We start from the raw sequence: 15300 nt of genomic DNA on the forward strand, positions 1-15300 counted from the left end.
GAACTTACATAAGGGTTGGAAACATGAGCTATGTAAGAGGTGTTATAAAATGCTTATGGAAGTCTGATGTCAGTGCACCCAAACAATAAACACTTCACCTTTTTACAGATTTAGTATGAAAGGTTTATTTATGAATAGAAATGAATATCTGCAGTCTCTCTTCAGTGAGAAGAAATGTGCAACAGGGTTTTCTGCTGCTGTTGTTCGGTGTTCAGGCAAGGGTAGAACATGTTTTTCTGCTGTGTTGACCTTCTAAGATCTGTTCTGTGAAATGCAGGTTTCTGTTCTACAGAGAAGCAGGACTGTTTCTACTCTGCTTTAGGAAACACTAGAAGTAATTTCTTTAAATACTTAGATTTACAATATATCATTATACAAAAAAAAAAAATTTGGCTAATTTGTAGTTAAAGCTAGGTTTCTGTTATTAAAGCACCCTTGGTTTTTTTTCCACAAAACCTTTGAGTGATATGACCAGCTTGATTGGGGGGATGGGGGGGGGGGGGGGGGAAGAAAAAAAAAGAAATGTGTGCGCAATATATAGATGATGCGCAAATACAAATTCTTTCTATAGCACATTCTTTTAAAATAGAATGGTTGCTTCTCCATAAATCAAGAATTAAGTAGTATGAAAGCAGCAAGCTGTTGAAAACAGCTGTTGAAAACTCAGAATTGTTAGACTATAGAAAACTGGGTGAATATTTGGTTAAAATACTTGCACCACACTGATAACAACAGTGGTTGTTAAAGTCAGCAGTTGTTAAGTATGGTGGGGTTTTGCTTGTTAAATTAATTGAGGCTCCTACTGTACTGACCTAGTTTGCTTCATCTGTCTTCAGAGGAAAGTACAAGCTGTGTGTATAATCTTGCTCAAACTATATTTATTTTGAAGCTATAGACCTGCAATATGTGGTTTTAAAGTAAATTTACAAGCAATTCTAGAGTATGGTAATCAGCTTTTAGAGCACACCTTATATTGATAGCAAAACTCACTAGTTGTATCAAATGTAGCATTTTTAAAACAATAACCTAAATGCCTTTATCTTAATTTGAGGGTTTGACTGCATTGTAAATGTAACAGTGTTCTGATTCGTTTACCTACTGGATACTTTTTCAGTAATAAACAGAGAAACAGTCTTGCAGAAAGGTGGGAGGCTGGGTGGGTTAGGGAAAAGAAGGGGCAGACAGGATCATTTGAATTGTGTCACTTGGTCTTTTTTTCCATATGTCAGAGCCCATATTTTAAGTTCCAGAGTTGGAAGACACATCCTGTTCCTTTTCCTCTTCACTGCTGGCTGAAGCTCACCTTAGCTTCCCTTCAGACCTTCATCAAATACATGTTTGATACCTGGACTATCTCTCAGTTGTGAGGCTAACGTTTCTCCCTTTTGTATTATTAGAGCTATTGTATAGCTCCCATGACATTGTTGGTAAGCTAGAAATAAGCAATTGAATTGCAAATGGTATGAGAACTTTTTTCAGTTTAAAGACATAGGTAGTTGTATTTCAGCCATGATATTAATATTTTGGTGATGTTCTGCTCTTCTAATAACAGAAAACACAAGTGTCGCATCTGTATCTTTTTGCTTTAGAAGTTTTTTTACTTGATGGAAGAACTTACAGGGAAGGAAGGGGTAGCAGAAGAGATTTCACTCTCTTCTGAGATTTTGGGTTCTGTTTTCAGTTAAAAAGCAAAATATACACCTTTCAGTGATGTGAAAAGAATTAGTAGTAGACATCCTATTTCTACTGTTAGGCACTCTGAGACATGATGATGATTTCTGTCTTAAATCTCAGTTACCCAGGTAAAGAGAAAAATCTTGTGTTGCAGCTGCTGATGCATGGCTGAGGTTGTGTAAGTAGAGCAGAAGGTCCGAGTCTCTGTTATTAGAGATGACTACCAAGTTTTTTTCCTAACTTTTTGCACAGTTTTATACATACCTAGGGGACTGATGTGGATTCCTTAAAAGCAGCTAAAGTGTCTAATACAGAAATGTGGACATGTATGAAAGCACTTCTTCCATGACTGAGTTGGCAGAATATTGTACCTCCTGTGTAAAGTGCAAATATACCTAATTTGCCTCTCCCTATCTTAAAGGTCTATAATTAATATGAATATTAAATTAAAAGTTCTTGATAATTTTACAGCTAGGGGAAAAAATGTCCTTTCTTCCAGGCATCAAAGTACTTCAAGTTTTTATGACTCTGAGATATTGTGTAGTATACTTGATATACTTGATACACTTATAATTGAGGTATTTGGTGAGAAGTATAATATAACCCTACAGAAACAAATATATCATCTTTAATTACTGCATGGTGATATAGAACATATTCATATTTAGATTCATTTTGGAGCAGAGCCCACTGTATAAAAACACAGTGAAAAAGGGACAATTTCTCTGCAAAAGAATTCAAAAACTAAGCACATGTGTTCCCTTACAGGGAAAGGAGAGGAGAGCAACAGGTATCTGAGGCTAAGAGAATGAAATCAATTTGCTGAAGGTCAAACTCTGCAGTCAGGGCAGGAATCGAACCTTAATCTGTTTATTGCTTTATCAGAACACCTGTGCTCTCAATACTAGAGAATTCTTTTCTCAGATTATTTCTTGATTTTCACTATTTGCTGCTTTGAAAAAACATCAAGAAACTTTGTGGAAGGCAATCCTTTATTAATGGTCAATTAAGGGTGGCAGTGACTCCTGAAAAATTAAACAGGCTGTATCTGAATGTGTGGCACATACAGTCCCATGTTTAATGACTTGTACAGAGTTGAGAAGTTACAATAGATGACCTCTGTTGCAAGGCAAATTGTTGTTTGAGACTCTTGGTAAATACTGAAAGTATTGAAAAATCTGAGTAATCATAGCAGTAACCTTTTCTTTGAGAGTTATGTGATTTACAAGTTCCTATCATGTCTTCAGGAGAAATTCCTGTAATGTCGCACTGCACATGTACTGTACAATATGAAGTTTGTGTAATTACCTGGCTAAATTACTCATTTTCTAATATAATCTGGACTAGATTGCTTTGTGGTCTATCAATCTCATTGCTTTAAGAGACCTGATACAGCCATCTTGGGGCAGTTTCAGAAAACAACTAACTTAGCAGACAGATACATAGTTGGAGAAAAAAATCTGAAGAGTGCTGAGAGGTAGGAGAGCACAACCCTTCCCTGAAAGAATTACTTTTTATACCTAACTCGGAAGCAAGACCGAACCAACTAGGACTGTGCTTCAGGTGGGGCAGAGGTTTGAGGATATGAGAGCTAGAGTTTTTAAATATTAAAAGTCTCATTTAAGATGCTGCTGCTTTTTCTTTTTTTCTTTTTTTTTTTTTTTAAGCCTTGTTAAACACCACTTTCAGCATATCTGACAAATGAGAAGTGAATTCTCATTGAAACTAAGGGGTGAAACTTTGTGCTCTCTGGAAATTCAGTTTGTGATGAAGATCATTCTAAGCCAGATCTGCGCCTTTGTAGACTCCTGCAGTGTCCTCATATAGTTTGTGAAATGCTTCATGATCTTCTAGTAAACAGTTCAGTTTTTGGCTGCTGGATTTTGTATATGTTGCCAGTTCAGCAGGAAATTGCATAGCTGTTAAGTCACAAAAGTAGATTTCCTTGATAGTCAATGAGCAAATTAAGTTGGTTACCTTCATATTGACTCACCTTTCAAATACAGTGGAAAGAAAGAATGATGGTGCAGGATCTACACAGAAATCCATAAAATGAGTGGGAGTTACTGTAGTGACCGAGCCTCTCCATCAAGACTGCTTTGACAATGCTCATACATTACAGCAGCACTCCATAGAATCGGCTACTTGGGAAAAGACCTTTAAGATCAAGTCCAACCATAAATTTCATTTGCATCAGGAAAGTGTCTCTGGTTTCTGGCTTTCCTCAGCACTCTGCACTTTTCCATTGGCAGCAGCAAGAGAGGAAAAAGCTACATTGTGGAAGCTTTCAACATGGGGTATCATTTTTCCTTACTCCATGTAAAAAGAATTTAGTGAGGCAATATAAAGCCATAAAAGGTAAGTTAGTACATGGTCCCTGTCCTGGGTTCAGCAGTAGCAATCATGTTTTTTCCTTTGTGTTAACTGGTGCAGTGCTGTGTTTTGACTTCTAGTTTTGAGAACAGCGTTGGTGAAGCCGATGTTGTCGGTTGTTGCTAAGTGATGTTTACCCTGACCAAGGACTCTGTGAGGCTCATGCTCTGCCAGGGAAGAGGGGAGGCTGTGAGGAAGCAGAGGCGGGGCGCCTGACCCGGGCTAGCCGGGGAGGTATTCCATACCACAGCACGTCATGCCCGGGGTGGGGGGTAACTGGGAGTTACCCGGAAGGACAGGAGCTTCCGGGTGGAACTCGTTTTCTTGGCCGGTGGTATCGTATTCTCTTCCCTTGTTATTTTCCCTTATCATTGTTTTAGCTGATAGTAGCGGTGGTGATTTGTTGCTGGACTGTTCTTGTCTCAACCCGTAGGAGTTGCACTCTCTCGGTCCTCCTCCCCGTTCCTCCGGGAGCGGGGAAGGGGAGAGCCCCGGTGCAGGGAGGGGGGGGGAGACGAACACGGACCTTGATTGTTGTCAGCTCGGCACCACTCACTGGGAGTGAGTGAACAAGTTACCTGACTGGGTTTAAACCACGACAGTTCCTTTTGGCGCCCAACGTGGGGCTCGAGGGGTTGAGATAAGAACAGATCTGACTGGATTGATAGTCACTCGTCGCAATGCTGATTTATTGGCTCTCAAGGTTTTTCCTCTTGATCTCACAGTTTCAGTATACCATATCTTACGTCCATCCGGTATTGGCTGTATTAGTGTTTTTCAGGTGTGGGGCTTGGGCTAAGGTTTTTATCCCATTGTACTTTATGGTAATGACTTGTAATACAATAGAATCATTGATCATGAAACTGATCTGGTTTATGTTCCCAGTGTGGTCACCACCTTTATACTTTGGGAGGTATATGATGGAGGTGCTTAGCAATTACACATCTTTTTTCTCCTTCTCAGGTGCTCAACCTGTGAAGGAGACATCCTTTTACCCTCCTAGTCGTCCCCCCAGACCATTTACATTTGAGAGTTTTGAATTTTTTAAATGGCCTTTTAATGCTCTTGAGACTTGTTTGCTGATGGTGATGGGAATCACCATGCTAACACGCATACAGAGTGTGTTTTGCCCACTACTGATTTCAAGAGTTAAGCAGATTCAGGTTTGGGTCTTGTCTGGGGTCAAACGACGATGTAGGAGGACCGAGAGATTTTCCCTGAGGCTGGACAGCCATGAGTGGCAGGGTGTGTGGGATAGTATGGGCAAGTATCTAGGTCAGTGGGCCCCTCCAGTATTTTGGAATTTCACTACCGAACAACTGCAAAATCCAGAAGAATTAGTAAAACACTTAAATGAGGTGTGTGGTCATTCTGGCCATACCAGAGATGGACAAATCACGGCAACGTGCTGGGGCTTGGCCTATGCTTACAGGGCCTTGTTCAACACTATCCAGCACCTTCAAAAGGAAAAGAATGTCGGCGGATTTGAGGGCAAAGTGACAGTCGCTACTCAAACTTTGGCTGCAATGAACTGCGCAGCTACCCCAGTGGCAAGTACAGCAGGTGCTCAAACTTCAACTGCAACAGACAGCGCGGTTACCCCAGCTCCAAGCACGGTAGCTACACCACCCCCAGCAACAAGTACAGTCGCCACTCAAACCACAGTGATAATCACTGCAGCCAAACCAGAGGACCAATTCGTACCAATATCAGTTGCCCCTGTACGCAAGAGAACAAGCAAAAAGGAGGCAAAAAGGGTGAAGCGAGATGAAGAACCAATGAATTCACCACCCGGTCCAGAATCTGATCAGGAGTCATCCTCACATGACGAAGAAGAAGAAGAAGAGGTAACTTCTCGACCTCGGACCTCAACCGAGCTGCGGAATATGCGAAAAGATTTTACCCGTCAACCAGGGGAGCACATCATCACCTGGTTACTCCGATGCTGGGACAATGGGGCCGATGGTCACGAACTAGAAGGTACAGAAGCCAAGCAGCTGGGATCACTTGCTAGAGAAGGGGGAATTGACAAAGCAATTGCAAGAGAGAAAAAGTCCCTCAGCCTTTGGAGGAGGCTCTTGGCAGCTGTGAAAGAAAGGTTTCCGTACAAGGACGATGTTACGAGTCGTTCGGCCAAGTGGACTACTATAGACAAAGGCATCCAGTCTCTGAGGGAATCGGCCATCGTAGAGATGATCTATCACATCAAGCCGAATAACGGGGATACACCTATAGATCCAGATGAAGTTGAATGTACACGACCCATGTGGCGAAAACTTACACGGAATGCACCGTCATCATATGCCCATTCATTGGCAACAGTGACCTGGAATGACATAGTACCACTAACAGTGGATGAAATGGTTCATAAACTCCGAGAGTTCGAAGACAATCTCACTCCTTCCATCATCTCAGCTGTGAAAAAACTGTCCCAGGACCTCGACAAATTGAGGGACGATGTATCTGATTTATCCAGCTCCTCACGTGTACCAACACGCGTCTCAGCTATTAACAAAAGACGTCCTATTGTTCAAGAGAGGAGATACAGAAGGTATACGCCACGGGGTACCCTATGGTTTTACCTGCTGGATCACGGAGAAGACATGACAAAGTGGGATGGAAAACCTACTTCAGCTTTGGAGGAACGGGTGAGTGAACTGAAGAGGGGAGCAAGGGCCAAGACTGATCGTCCCATGAGAGCTACGGCTTCAGTCTCTGGTGAGCAGTTTCCCAGATGGAGTGGAAGAGCTGATTTTACTCCAGCTCCTGTGATAACGAAGAATAATCCCTTTCAACACGACTTAAGTGTCCAATGCTGTGACGACCATTAGAGGGGCCCTGCCTCCAGCCAGGTGGAGGTAGGGGACAATCGGATTTACTGGACTGTGTGGATCAGATGGCCTGGCACATCAGTCCCACAGAAGTATAAGGCTCTAGTAGATACCGGTGCACAGTGTACCCTGATGCCATCAAGCTGTCAAGGGGTGGAACCCATCTATATTTCTGGAGTAACAGGAGGATCCCAAGAGTTGACTGTGCTGGAGGCTGAAATCAGCCTGACTGGGAGGGAGTGGCAAAAGCACCCTATTGTGACTGGTCCAGAGGCTCCATGCATCCTCGGCATAGACTACCTCAAGAGAGGGTACTTCAAAGACCCAAAAGGGTACCGGTGGGCTTTTGGTATTGCTGCTTTGGAGACTGAGGAAATTGAGCAGCTGTCCACCTTGCCTGGTCTCTCAGAAGATCCCTCTGCTGTGGGGTTGCTGAAAGTTGAAGAACAACAAGTGCCAATTGCGACCACAACAGTGCACCGGCGGCAATATCGCACCAACCGAGACTCCCTGATTCCCATCCATCAGCTGATCCGTAGACTGGAGAGTCAGGGGGTGATCAGCAGGACCCGCTCACCCTTCAATAGCCCCATATGGCCAGTGCGAAAGTCTAATGGAGAATGGAGACTAACAGTAGACTATCGTGGCCTGAATGAAGTCACACCACCATTGAGTGCTGCCGTACCGGACATGCTAGAACTTCAGTATGAACTAGAGTCAAAAGCAGCCAAGTGGTATGCCACGATTGATATTGCCAATGCATTTTTCTCCATTCCTTTGGCAGCAGAGTGCAGGCCACAGTTTGCTTTTACTTGGAGGGGTGTCCAGTTCACTTGGAACCGACTGCCCCAGGGGTGGAAACACAGCCCTACCATTTGCCATGGACTGATCCAGACTGCACTGGAACAGGGGCAAGCTCCAGAACACCTGCAATACATTGATGACATTATTGTGTGGGGCGATACAGCGGAAGAAGTCTTTGAGAAAGGGAGGAAAATAATCCAAATCCTGCTGAAAGCCGGTTTTGCCATAAAACGGAGTAAGGTCAAGGGACCTGCACAGGAGATTCAATTTTTGGGAATAAAATGGCAAGATGGACGTAGACAGATCCCCACAGATGTGATCAACAAGATAACAGCAATGTCTCCACCAACTAATAAGAAAGAAACGCAAGCTTTCTTGGGTGCAGTGGGGTTCTGGAGAATGCACATCCCAAATTACAGTTCGATTGTAAGCCCTCTCTATCATGTGACCCGGAAGAAGAATGATTTTAAATGGGGCCCTGAGCAGCAACAAGCCTTTGAGCAAATTAAACGCGAGATAGTTCATGCAGTAGCCCTTGGACCTGTCCGGACCGGGCCAGATGTAAAAAATGTGCTGTACGCTGCAGCTGGGGAGAACGGTCCTACCTGGAGCCTCTGGCAGAAAGCTCCAGGGGAGACTCGAGGTCGACCCCTCGGCTTTTGGAGTCGGAGATACAAAGGATCTGAGGCCAGCTATACCCCAACTGAGAAAGAGATACTGGCAGCCTATGAAGGGGTTCGAGCTGCTTCGGAAGTGATTGGCACTGAAGCACAGCTCCTCCTGGCACCCCGGCTGCCCGTGCTGGGCTGGATGTTCAAAGGCAGGGTCTCCTCTACACATCATGCAACTGATGCTACATGGAGTAAATGGGCTGCCCTAATTACACAACGAACTCGAATAGGAAATCTCAGTCGTCCAGGCATTCTAGAAGTCATCATGGACTGGCCAGAGGGCAAAGATTTCGGAATGTCACCAGAGGAGGAGGTGGTGCGTGCTGAAGAGGCCCCACCATATAATAAACTGTCAGAAAGTGAAAAGCAGTATGCCTTGTTTACTGATGGCTCTTGCCGTATTGTGGGAAAGCATCGGAGATGGAAGGCAGCTGTATGGAGTCCTGGAAGACAAGTTGCAGAAACTGCTGAAGGAGAGGGTGAATCGAGTCAATTTGCCGAGGTGAAAGCCATCCAGCTGGCCCTGGACATTGCTGAACGAGAAAAGTGGCCAGTACTTTATCTCTATACTGACTCATGGATGGTGGCAAATGCCCTGTGGGGGTGGTTGAAGCAATGGAAGCAGAGCAACTGGCAACGCAGAGGTAAACCCATCTGGGCTGCTGCACTGTGGAAAGATATTGCTGCCCGGGTGCAGAACCTGGTGGTGAAGGTACGTCATGTAGATGCCCATGTACCCAAGAGTCGGGCCACTGAGGAACACCAGAACAAGCAACAAGTGGATAAAGCGGCTAAGATTGAAGTGGCTCAGATGGACTTAGATTGGCAACATAAAGGTGAATTATTTTTGGCCCGGTGGGCCCATGACACTTCAGGCCATCAGGGCAGAGATGCAACATATAGATGGGCCCGTGACCGAGGGGTGGACTTAACAATGGACACTATTGCCCAGGTTATTCATGAGTGTGAAACATGTGCTGCAATTAAACAAGCCAAGCGGTTAAAGCCTCTTTGGTATGGAGGACGATGGTTGAAGTATAAATATGGGGAGGCCTGGCAGATTGACTATATCACACTGCCACCAACCCGCCAAGGCAAGCGCCATGTGCTTACCATGGTGGAAGCAACCACCGGGTGGCTGGAAACATACGCTGTGCCCCATGCCACTGCCCGGAACACCATCCTGGGCCTTGAGAAACAGATTTTGTGGCGACACGGCACCCCAGAGAGAATTGAGTCAGACAATGGGACTCATTTCCGGAATAACCTTATAGATATTTGGGCCAAAGAGCATGGCATTGAGTGGGTATATCACATCCCCTACCATGCACCAGCCTCTGGGAAAATCGAACGGTACAATGGGCTGTTAAAAACTACACTGAGAGCGATGGGTGGGGGAACTTTCAAGCATTGGGATACACATTTACCAAAGGCCACCTGGTTGGTCAACACCAGAGGATCTGCCAACAGGGCTGGCCCAGCCCAGTCAGAACTTTTACATATTGTAGAGGGGGACAAAGTTCCCGTGGTGCATATGAAGAATTTGCTGGGGAAGACAGTCTGGGTTATTCCTGCTTCAGGTAAAGGCAAACCCACTCGTGGGATTGCTTTTGCTCAGGGACCTGGATATACTTGGTGGGTAATGCGGGAAGATGGGGAAGTCCGATGTATACCTCAAGGGGATTTGATTTTAGGGGAAAACAGCCAGTGAACTCAATTGTATGCTGTTGCCTGCTGTGTAATGCTTTTATAGCCCATCAACTAGATGTCTCCAGGTCACCAGCGACTGGCCCTGACTTCCCTCCAGCCATCATCCCAACAGAGAATGAACTTGGAACATCATGGACCGGATGGACTCGGCAGCATTATAGGGATTGGTCCATGCACTAAGAAAATGATTTTTTTTCCTCCTGGTCTGTATGTATATGGATGTATATATGTGGGAGAGCGATGGTGTATTGAAAATGTGGGATCTGAGCACGACGTGAATGGTATGGAATAAGGGGTGGATAATGTCCTGGGTTCAGCAGTAGCAATCATGTTTTTTCCTTTGTGTTAACTGGTGCAGTGCTGTGTTTTGACTTCTAGTTTTGAGAACAGCGTTGGTGAAGCCGATGTTGTCGGTTGTTGCTAAGTGATGTTTACCCTGACCAAGGACTCTGTGAGGCTCATGCTCTGCCAGGGAAGAGGGGAGGCTGTGAGGAAGCAGAGGCGGGGCGCCTGACCCGGGCTAGCCGGGGAGGTATTCCATACCACAGCACGTCATGCCCGGGGTGGGGGGTAACTGGGAGTTACCCGGAAGGACAGGAGCTTCCGGGTGGAACTCGTTTTCTTGGCCGGTGGTATCGTATTCTCTTCCCTTGTTATTTTCCCTTATCATTGTTTTAGCTGATAGTAGCGGTGGTGATTTGTTGCTGGACTGTTCTTGTCTCAACCCGTAGGAGTTGCACTCTCTCGGTCCTCCTCCCCGTTCCTCCGGGAGCGGGGAAGGGGAGAGCCCCGGTGCAGGGAGGGGGGGGGAGACGAACACGGACCTTGATTGTTGTCAGCTCGGCACCACTCACTGGGAGTGAGTGAACAAGTTACCTGACTGGGTTTAAACCACGACAGTCCCCCAACTGGTTAGCTATACAGTTAACTCCCATTTGCCAATTGGTTTGACACGCAGTTTTCAAGGCAAATTTTTGATTACGCAACTTGTTTTCAGGTAAATAAATCAAAATGTCTGAGATTTGCGAAAGTTTGGCGGAGAGTCTGGGCTTGAGTTAAAAACCGACCACAAAACTAATCAAACAACAACAAAAGACAAAACCAACCAAATCCAAGCAAACAAAAGTCCAAAACCCAACACAAACAGAACAAACAGGATATTTTGAGTTGCTTTCATTCTAATGCCTAATTTTGAATAATTTGGGATGAAATTAAAGGTAACATTGAAGAGCTATGTAGTAAAATATGTAAGGGCATCTTTTTCTTGGGTGTAGCTGGCTAGCATGCTGTCAAATTCACGCAGATAGTGAGCTGTAGTTCAGCTTTGACCCTCAACTTCACCTTCACTTCATAAGGGTTTTCTTTAGGCTGGCAAAGCTATTCAGAGCTCGCTCTGACGTAGCTGGCAAAACAGGCGGGGAGCAAATAGCAGTCTTCTTTCCGAAGCTGTAATTAAGGGGGAGGTATATGAACTAAGATACCCCTAGCACAGTTGCATTTCCTGTTGTAGCAACCCTTTCACTGTGTACAAGGAGAACCACTTATTTTTTATTTTATTCAATAGGATTTTTCTGAGCTCTCAGGAAAGGTTCCTGGACTCTCTTGCATACTTCCTGTGTAACCATATTGACGGTTTTCCAGTTGGATAGACCTTAATGAAATGCTGAGAGTGGATAGCAATAGGAAAGAGTGTGTTTGGATTAATGCATGCTGTGTAAGAGGAAATAACGAGAAACAAAGGAATGCGTTTTTTCTGACTAGAAGAAAAACATTTAATTTTTATGTTACAGAGCCCCCCTGAGAAACAGGGGATCCATTTGGGGAATTATAAATAAGACAAAACAGCCAATAGAATGTATTATTTAAAAGGAAATGGGAAATTAAGTATTTTATCTGGTTATTTTTTGGATGGATTTTTTTTTAAATTTCATTTAATTTTGAATTAAATTGTACATTTAATTTTGAATTAAATTGTACTCTTGGTTTGTACATTTAGGAAAAATATTGTGTTAGCATACCATGGTTCTCAGTCTTAGCAGTGCCCCATCTTTAACCAAAGAGTACACTTGAACTCATGTATCCAATTAATGTATGTCAGGGATCTGTATACATTTAGCAAGATGGTAATTAACATGATTAATGTATAAGGGTCAATCCTGTAATATGTCAAATGCAAATATGTTTTACCAGCTATGCAAACATACAGCATATGTAAAACTACTTTGAGACATACTCAAAATAAGAGTCTTCATAAAAAGTAGCATTGTTCAGTTAGAGAAATGTGTAACGTCAAGCCACAGAAGTTCAGTGGCATTTCAGAGGGTTTAGTGAAGTTGAGGGTGTAGAGCAGCATAACCATACATCTCCTGATTCTGAGTCCTGAGCTTTAACTACTGTCAAGCCCTGATTCAACATGAATGGGGACATGCACCTTTAGTAGGTGAGTAAAACCTGACCCTTAATTGCCCTTCAGGCTTTTGTGAACCAAACACCTATTTCCAATTGTTTTCTTTTTTTTTAAAATTCCAGGTCCTTTCTGTTAACAGCTTCAGTTGTTCGATTTTTATTGGTTTGTTTTTTTTTTTTCTTAAGGTTAAGCCAGTGAGAAGAACCCCATGTGGTTAGAACTGCAATGTGGTTGGAAAAAAACAAATAAACAAATGAAAAATGAAAAAAACCAAAACCAAACAACAAACAAACAACAACAGCAAAAACAAACCCCACATGCAAAAAAAAAAAACCCAAGAAAAACTCCAAGCAAACAAACACCACCCCAAAACTCCCAACAAAACAACAAAACAAAAAACAGGAGCTTTTGAACCTGGATTACTCCCTTTATTTTATCAGCTGTCTTCATCATAGCTTTGTGTCTGTAGACATGACATTAATTGTGTTCATTGTAAGCACAATAAATACTTAGAGCTATGCATTTTGTTACTTTATGCAAATGCTGGTCTCATCATACTTGCAAAAATCATTTAATACTCATAAACAGTACGTATTATCCCAAAGTATATACTGCACTACAAAAAGGAAGAAATCAAAAAATCCTATTGTCTCTGTAGTAACTGAACATGTGTTCCTGGAATAGAGAATTCTTGTCAGGGCAGCTGTGTGAGACAAAGGAAGAGGTTTATATTGGGAGGAGGGAAGGTGGGGTAGAGGGTTATCTATTTTATTTCAATTTAAAACTAGTCCTGTTGCTATTATGCTGATAAATAAGGAAATGCTAAGTTTCAGCTTTATAGAGTTTCTCAGTAATATCCTTGGTGTTACTTAAGCCATTAATAAACATACTAGGCAAGGTCAAAATGTCAAGGTAAAATGCCAGACCTGACACTTAAGGTCTTGACATAGGTTTTTATGTCTAACTGTATCAGACAGAAATGGCTTATTCTACTTGTGCTAGTTAGGAGATTTGTATTCAGTTCAGTTGCTGCCTCTTGTAAAGGGCTGAACTCAAGGCAGGTGTGCAGCAGATCAAAAGGTGGAGATTCGAGTAGAAAGCTTTTGTATCTGTTCCAGAAACTGCCTCAGACAGTGGGTAGCTCTTATTCAGGTGGATTATATAAAGGTCTATCAACATAAATGTTGTTGCTACTATCTGGTTGTATGGTTGTTGGGGTCTTTTTTCTGTGAGAACATGAAACGCACTGAGCTTCTAAAACAAGCATAAAACTGATGCCCCCATGGCTTGGTCAAGTGTACCTTTTTTGGCTAACCAGTGCTTGTCTCTTTATGACCTCAACTATGAAAGAAAGCTGTGGAGCTTGTCACTGCTCAAAAATTGCATCATCTGTATATGGCTTTGTGTTTCTTTTTATTAACACAGGTAAGTGTGGTGGAGATAACCCCTTTAAGATAGAGGTGGAGGGGGCAGGCAGTCTTATCCTATGTATTCTCATAGGCCTTCTATTCTGCTGGATTGCAATTGAAACTGGAGGTTCTGTAATAATTTTCAGGCCTTTCTGTCTTTTGACAGTTGATACTGGAAATATTGTGAATAATACCTAGAGCAAGTTCTCAGTTTGTCATTTTTGACCACAGTTAAAGGTACTAAAATACCGTGGAGTGTGCTGTGTTGGGAGACAACAGAATTACTGACTGTAAAAGCACCCTTGACAAGAAACATATTTCAGTTATGATTAAAACATATTTTGCCCTTTACTCTTGGTCAGTGTATTGCTATGTTTTGAGGTTTCAAGTTGAGCTGAACAAGTAATAAATTATATAAGCCTATGTGTACATGTATATACAAGAAAACCCTCCAACTCTGAGAAATCAAATGGGTGGTATAAAAGAGCAACTAACGAGGACTTCATATTGCAGACTCAGAAGGCTCAAAGGGAGAATAAAAGTACAGAAAGCCAAAGTGAGAGATGAAAGGAAGGTTACAGAAAAGGCTATGGTAAAGAATAAGAAATTTATAAGCAACAAAAGGTCACTGAAGGAAACAGCCAGGTCTCTGTTCAATAGCAGTAGTAATTTATTGACAAAAGAGATTACAGTGCTAAGAAATTAAATGAATTCTGTTTCAGTGCTTGCAAAGGAGAATCAGAGTGAGATGCCAGAACCAGTCATAAATTCCCCCAGAGCTAAGAACTGTAGTGAATAAACCAGGGGTTGTGCTAAAATAAGTGCTCTAGAAATGAGAAGTTTTGAACCTGAGTGCTAACTAGATTGCACAGTTAAAGCCTGTGAGTCTACCTGTGAGCTGTGCTTAGCACAGCTAAGGGAGCTTAGAATCATAGAATCATAGAATGGTTAGGGTTGGAAAGGACCTTAAGATCATCTAGTTCCAACCCCCCTGCCATGGACAGGGACACCTCACTCTAAACCATCCCACCCAAGGCTTCATCCACCCTGGTCTTGAACACTGCCAGGGATGGAGCATTCACAACCTCCCTTGGCAAACCTATTCCAGTGCCTCACCACCCTAACCGGGAAAAATTTCCTCCTTATATCCAATCTAAACTTCCCCTGTTTAAGTTTTAACCCATTACCCCTTGTCCTGTCACTACAGTCCCTAATGAAGAGTCCCTCCCCAGCATCCCTATAGGCCCCCTTCAGATACTGGAAGGCTGCTATGAGCTGTCCACGCAGCCTTCTCTTCTCCAGGCTGAACAGCCCCAACTTCCTCAGCCTGTCTTCATATGGGAGGTGCTCCAGTCCCCTGATCATCCTTGTGGCCCTCCTCTGGACTTGTTCCAACAGTTCCATGTCCGTTTTATGCTGAG

The sequence above is a fragment of the Pezoporus flaviventris genome, unplaced genomic scaffold (genome assembly GCF_033815535.1).
Source record: "Pezoporus flaviventris isolate CSIRO_AGI_PZ_B2104156 unplaced genomic scaffold, CSIRO_AGI_Pfla_v1 ptg000143l, whole genome shotgun sequence".
Classification (NCBI taxonomy): Eukaryota; Metazoa; Chordata; class Aves; order Psittaciformes; family Psittacidae; genus Pezoporus; species Pezoporus flaviventris.